This window comes from Cynocephalus volans, chromosome X (genome assembly GCF_027409185.1).
Source record: "Cynocephalus volans isolate mCynVol1 chromosome X, mCynVol1.pri, whole genome shotgun sequence".
NCBI lineage: Eukaryota > Metazoa > Chordata > Mammalia > Dermoptera > Cynocephalidae > Cynocephalus > Cynocephalus volans.
This window is the reverse complement of record NC_084478.1, coordinates 56,394,198-56,401,680: the sequence shown is the minus strand read 5'-3', so window position 1 is coordinate 56,401,680 and position 7,483 is coordinate 56,394,198. Positions and strand designations below refer to the sequence as shown.

The 7,483-nt window shown below is 38.7% G+C and overlaps 1 pseudogene; it reads left to right on the top strand.

Annotated features, from left to right (window-relative positions):
• Positions 1 to 6,157: 6,157 nt before the first annotated feature.
• Positions 6,158 to 6,483, top strand: LOC134367996 (bublin coiled-coil protein-like; annotated as a pseudogene).
• Positions 6,484 to 7,483: the final 1,000 nt, after the last annotated feature.

Below are 7,483 nucleotides of genomic sequence, written 5' to 3'. Positions count from 1 at the left end.
TAACTACCTGTGTGCAATATGATTTCAGATTCCCTAATATAAATTAATTTTCCTTAAATTTTTTAAAAAGAAAGTTGCAAGTTGAAGTAGCAGCTGAAATAGAGGTAAAGAATATCACTTTTTGTTGTTTACTCCCTTCCATTCCCAATTATTTCTGCCACCTGGTGCACAGATGTGGTCCAACAAAAGAGATGATCACACATTCACACACACACACACACACGCACACCTGTCATAGTCCCAGGAGTTGACATCACATTTTTTCTTTGGTTTCCCATTTTTATGTTCAAATTATTCAGCTGCTGGCTTTCTTTTAAAGTAAGAGTTATTGGTACAACAAAACTAGATGATAAATTATCCCCCTTAAAAAACAAAACATGAGCAAGTGGGGACAAACCAGCGACAGCTACAATACCTATAGTATCGGCATATATGCAGAAAGAAGCTTAGGGAAGCAACAGGGCATCTCACTGACCTGGAAACAATAAAATAACCAACAGGTACTCACTGAAAGCTCAGAGAGCCAAAATGAGAACAGAAACTAAAACTGTAAGGAGTTTAACACTCCAGTGGCAATGGTCTGCGATAAGGTCTAAGAGAGTTAAAACAGTCTGTGTCATATGAGCTCTTAAAACTAACCTCCCAAAGCATCCTTTGAGAATTAAGATCCACACTGAGGAGATCTGCTGACCAATCTAAATTGAGCAGGATAGTGAAAATAGAGACAACGGAAAGAACAGGTCCAGAAAAAGTAGGGGAGGAGAACAGAGTGGAGATCTCAGAAATTAAGCCACCATATTTTTGGACACTTCATAAAAACAGCAGGAGAGAGCTCTCGCCATAAAGTTATAAAATCCATATCTCCCTTCTAAAAGTTCAAGAAAATTAAATTTGCTTGAAAATGAACAACATAATAAAGGACAACAACCACATAATCATCTCAATTGATACAAAAAAAAAAAAAAAAAGCATTTGACATTCATAATGCAAACTCTCAACAAACTTAGAATAGAAGGGAACTTCTTCAACCTGATAAAAGCATCTACAAAAAACCTGCTGTTAACATCACACTTAATGGTGAAAGACTAGATGTTTCCACTCAAGACTAGGAACAAGGCAAGGATGCTCACTCATGTCACTTCTATTCAGTGTGTACTGGAGGTTCTAGCCAGTGGAATCAAGCAATGAAAATAAAAGGCGTCCAGACTGAAAAGAAGTACAACTGTCTTTATTTGCAGATGACATGATCCTATATGTAGAATATCCTAAGGAATTCAAATATACACGGACAAAACTATTAGAATAAACAGAGTCACAGGATAATAAATCAGTATACAAAAATCAATCGTATTACTATTTAATTAACAATGAACAATCCAAAAGTGAAATTAAGAGAACAATTCCATTCACAATATCATTAAGAAGAATAAAATACTTAAGAACAAATTTACCAAAATTAGTATAAGACACATACACTGAAAATTTTAAAACACTGATGAGGGAAACTAAAGAAGACCTAAATAAATGTATGGGCAACCCATGTTCATGGTTTGGAAGACTCGGTATTGTTAATATGGCAATTCTCCTCAAATTGATCTATACATTAACACAATCTCTATCAAAATTCCAACAGAATTTTTGTGGAAATTGACAAGCTGATTATTGGGATATAATTCTCCATGGATATTTCGTAGTTCTGCACAGTCTAGTCTTCTGAACAAAGAACATATCTTGGAAGCTAGAAATTTAGAGATGTGTCTCCCCAAGAGATGTTTGCTTACATTTCAAGGTAATAAACCTAGGGATTTTCCATTCCCATCTCCAGAGAAGATTTGTTTACATTCCAGAGTAAAGATGAAGTCATTATCTCTCTCTTCCTACAGGGGAAGACGGGCAGATGTGCCAGCAAACCTTAGATAAGCTCAGTCTCTTAATTTGGGGGGTTCTCTCCTGTGGTGAAAACCACCACATGTGCAGGTAAACATCTGGCCCTCATTTGTATTACCCCATGGAGACACGAGACGTGGGGAATGAATGCAAGATGCTACTCTAGCAGCTACTTTCACCATGAGTAATAAATCACCTGTCCCTGACACACATATCTGATGTCTTCTGTCAGTATATGTAAAATTGTGACAAACCAACTTGTGAGCTTGCAAGTAGGGTAAAATCTCACACCCTTCACTGGTTCTAACTTCACACTGATCCTAAAATTCAATGGGATAGACCTAATATACTCAAAACAATTTTGAAAATGAAGAACAAAGTTGAAGGACTTTCACTTCTCAGTTTCAAAGCTCAGTTATCCAGTGTGGTGCTGGCATAAAGCTAGACATAGATCAATGGAAATGAATTGATAGTCTAGAAATAAACCTTTATATTTATGGTCAATTGCTTTTTGGCCAAGGTGCCAAGGCATTTCAATGGGGAAAGGATACTCTTTTCAATAAATGGTGCTGGGAAAACTGGATATCCACGTGTACACCATACTAAAAAATTAACTCAAAATAGATCAGAGACCTAAATGTAAAAGCTAAAGCTAAAGCTGTAAAACTTGTAACAAAAAAAACAGGAGAGAGCAAGATGACAGAATAGGAAATCTCCCACTTGTATCCCACCACAACAAGAATTCTGCACCTATCCATGGACAAAAGTATCTTTGTGGGAGCCTTGGGACTCAGGCAGGAGGCTGTGAAACTCCGATAGAGCTCAAGACATAGGAGGATCATTTTGAGAGTGCAGACCCATACCCAGGTGGCAGACCAACTGACCACTAGCTATCCCAGCTTCAGACTGGAAACAGCCCTGTTTCCCTAAGGGCTTGGCTACACCACCATTTGTTCTTGAGCCTGCTACTGAAACCATCTGCCGAGGGGTCTGGGAGGAATCATGCACACTAGTATCTCAGCAGACAGGTCCACCAGCATCGGTCTAGGCAGTGGACTGGAAAGCTATCCTGTAACTTGGCTTCAGTCCCCCTCAACTGTGGTCCCAGATTAGCATTCCTCACACAAGGACCTGAGGGAGACTCACCCATCTGTGCCACCAGGACAGGCTCACTGGCTTCTGTCCAAGAGCAGATCCTGAAGGGTCCCTGACTTGGCTCCAGCCCCTCTTTGCTGCAGCCCAGGAGTAGTGGTGGGAGACTAACCCATCTGAGCCACTATGACAGGCTTGCCAGCTTCTGCCCACAGCAGATCCAGAAAGGGCCCAGAAGCTTGACTCTGACCCTTCTTGGCTGAGGTCTGGGAGCAAACGCAAAGGCACAGGGAATTGCTGGGAGATGCACCCATTTGTGTCACCAAGACAGGCTTGCTGGCCTATGTCTCATAGCAGATCCTGAAGGGGCCCTGTCTCAGCTCCAGCCCTTCTCTGCCAAAGCCAGAGAGCTATCCTACCATTCAGTTTTAAAAAAACAATGAAATTCTGTCATTTGTGACAACATAAGTAAACCTAGAGGACATTATGCTAAGTGAAATAAGCTAGACACAGAAAGACGAATATCACATGATCTCACTTATATGTGGAATATAAGAGTCAAACTCATAGAAGTAGAGGGTAGAATGGTGGTTTCCAGAGGCTAGGGGAGAGGGATGGATGGAGTAAGGGGAAATGTTAATCAAAGGGTACAAAGTCTCAATTAGACAGGAGGAATAAGCTTTAGTGATCTATTGCACAGAATGGTGACTATAATTAATAAAAATGCATAGTATATTTCAAAATTGCTAAAAGAGTGGATTTAAAATGTTCTCACCAAAAACCAAAAGTATGTGAGGTGATGGATTTTTTAATTAGCTTGACTTAATCATTCTATAATGTAAACATATATCAAGCATCATATTGTACCTATAATATGTGCAATTATTACTTATCGATTAAAAATAAAATTTTAAAAAGTGAAAAATAAAACAGAAGGAAAAACATTTTCTACCAGAATGTTTATTTCCAAGATCAGTGACTCATTCTTTCCATCTCAAATCACATGTTAGTTTAATATGGCATTAAATATATGTTTATTCCTATGAAAGAGGACTTTTATTGCATCCTTTGTTATTTTGAAGTAATTTTTCATTTTCATGAATATTTCATTCTGTTATAGCTTGAGTAACTATCCCAGTAGTTGAATTATAAGGGCAGAATGGCAGAGTGGCCCAAAGAACCATCTTTTTTCCTTAAAAATTTTTAAAAAAAATTTTTTATAGCAGTTTAGTTTTACATAGTAATTGAGCAGAAAATACAGATAATTTCCACACCCTCCCCCACCCACACATACAGTTTCTCCTATTATTGACATGTCACATTAGTGTGGTATATTTGTAACAATTACAAATCAGTATTGATTTATTATTATTAATTTTATATTACAGTTTCCTCGTTGTATTTTACAGTTCTATGGGTTTTGCCTAATGCATAATGTGATGTATTCACCATTACAGTATCATACAGAGTAGTTTTTCTGCCCTAAATATACTGTGTTCCACCTATTCATCCCTCCCTCTCTTCTTCCCTCATCCCCTGCAGCCCTGGCTACCATGGATTCTTTTTTTCCATTACCTCAAACATGTATCATTTCTTTGTGTTGGAAACATTCAAAATCATCTCTTTTAGCTAATTGAAACTATATAATAAATTGTTAATTATAGTCACCTTATGGTGCTATACAGCACTAGATATTATTCCTTTTATCTAGCTGTACTTTTGTATCCGTTAACCAACCTCTCATTATCCCCCTCCCCTCTACCCTTTCCAGCCTCTGGTAAATGCCACTCTGCTCTCTACTTCTATGTGATCAACTTTCTTAGCTTCTTAAGGACTTTGGTTAGGAAAAGTTTTCTTAGATACAACCACAAAAGCATGATATATAAAAGAAGAAATTAATAAATTCAACACTATCAAAATTCAAAACTTTTGAACTTCGAAATACACTGTTAAGAAAATGAAAAGAAAAACCAGAAACTGGTAGAAAATATTTTCAAATGACATAGCTAGATAAAAGACTTGTATATCCAGAATACACAAAGAACTCTCATACAACTCAATAAGAAAACAAACCAATTTTATAAATGGACAAAAACCTGGACTTGTTCCCTATACCTAAACAGAATGACTGCATGCTACAAATGATCAGACAGGATCCAGAGTCTCACAACGTAATACTCAAACTATCCAGGATACAACAGAAGATGATTCATCATACCTCAAACCAGGACAATCACAAAAGATGCCAACACTAGGTGACTCAGATATTGGAATATCTGACAAGCATTTTAAAGTATCAATCATAAAAGTTCTTCGATGAGCAATTACATCACTCTTGAAAAAAATGGGAAAAAAATTCTCAGCAAAGAAATAAAGATATTAAAAAAAGAACCCAGGAGAAATTATAGAACTGGAAAATACAAATATAATAACGAAAATAAAAACTTCAGTGGACAAGTTCAATAGTAGATTGGAGAGGATGGAAGAAAGAATCAGTGAACTCAAAGACAAATCAATAGAAATGACATGATCTGAAAAAAAAAGAGGTCTTACTTTTAGGTCTTTGATGCATTTTGGGTTAATTTTTGTATGTAGTATGAGGTATGGGTCCAAATTAATTCTTTCTCATGTGATTATCCAGTTTTCCCAGCACTGTTTGTTGAAATGACCAATTGACTTTTAATAGAAGTGCAAAAGCAATTCATTGAAGGAAGGACAGTCTTTTCAACAAATTATGCTGGAACAATTGGACATCCATAGGGAAGAAAAGGAAAAAAGTGAGCCTTGACATAAAGCTCACACAATGTACAAAAATTAATTCAAAGTGGATCATAGATTAAATGTAAAATGTAAGTAAACTATAAAATTATAGAACTTTTAGAAGAAAACAGGAAAACATCTTTAGGAACCAGGATTAGGGGAAGAGTTCTTAGAAATGACACTAAAAGCATAATCTGTAAAAGAAAAACATTAATAGACTTAATCAAAATTAAAAACGTTTGTGCTGTGAAAGACCCTGTTAAGATGAAAAGACAAGCTGCAGTGTGATTGAAAACATTTGCAGCCTTCTGGCCCTGCATCCCATCCACTGCCTCCACCTTCCGTCCAGCTCTGGCTTTTTGGCATGAAGGCCTCCACGTTCCATCCTCCTGCGGCCCTTGCAGTACCTGAGCCTGCAATGTCGGGCCCCAATGAGGACCTGGACATGCCAGTGGAGGCAGGCATGGAAGGCGAGGACCATGGCTCCGGAGTAGCAGAATACGCTGCCATCAACTCCATGTTGGACCAGATCAACTCCTGTCTGGACCACCTGTAGAAGAACGACCACCGCCATGTGCACATTCAGGAGTTGCTTGAGTCCAACCTGCAGAGGTGCCTTGAGTCCGGCAGCAGCTTGGAGAGGACCCTAGTGATTCCAGCCCTAGGATCTGGGAGCCCCCAATCAGACCCCAACCCTGCCTCCCTCGGCCAGCCTCTAGTCTCAGTACTCATCACCCAGCTTAGATACCTTCTCAAGGCATGGCCTTCGGGTTGCTTGGTGGGTATGCCTGTCCAGGCCACCCTTCTCGCACTCTACTTTGGCCTGCCTGGTCCAGGACCTACTGCCAGGTGTTCCTTCCTGGGGGCAGGTGTGGACTTATGACCCACCCCTTACCTGCCTGCTCAACTCCTGGGCACTCCCCACTCTGCCTTAAGTGTTCACATTAAATGGGTCTTCCACCAAAATAAAAAAGAAAGAAAAAGAATATAAAAGATTTGCAAATTACATGTCCAGCAAAAGCCCTATTTGTAGAACGTGTAAAGAACTCTCAAAACTTAACAGTAAAAAATATCCAATTATAAAATAGGCAAAAGACATGAACGGATATTTCACCAAGGAAGAGATATGGATGGCAAATAAGTACAGGAAAAGATGTCCAACATCATTAGCCATTAGGAAAATGCAAATTTAAACCACAATGAGCTATCACTACAAACTTATTAGAAAAGCTAAATAAGATAAAATGATGATACCAAATGCTGGTTAAGATGCAGAGAGCCTGGAAAATAGGTTGGCAGTGTATTAGTTTCATAGGGCTGCATAACAAATTACCACAAAGTTGTTGACTTAAACAAGAGAAATATAGTCTCACAGTTCTGGAGGCTAGAAATCCAAAATCAAGGTGTCAGCAGGGCCATGCTCTCTCTGAAGCCTCTTAGGAAAGACTCTTCCTTGCCTCTTCCTAGTTTCTGGAAGCTCCTGGTAACTCCTGACATTCCTTGGCTTGTAGCTATATGACTCCAATCACTGCCTCCGTTATTACATGGCTACCTTCTGTGTAACTCTGTATCCAGACCTCCTCTCCTTTCTCTTATAAAGATACCAGTAATTGAACTTAGGTCCCACACTAATCCAGCATGACCTCATCTTAGCTTGACTACATCTCCAGAAGACCGTTTCCAAATAAGGTCACATTCACAGGTACCAGAAGTTAGGACTTGAACATATTTTGAGGGGATACAA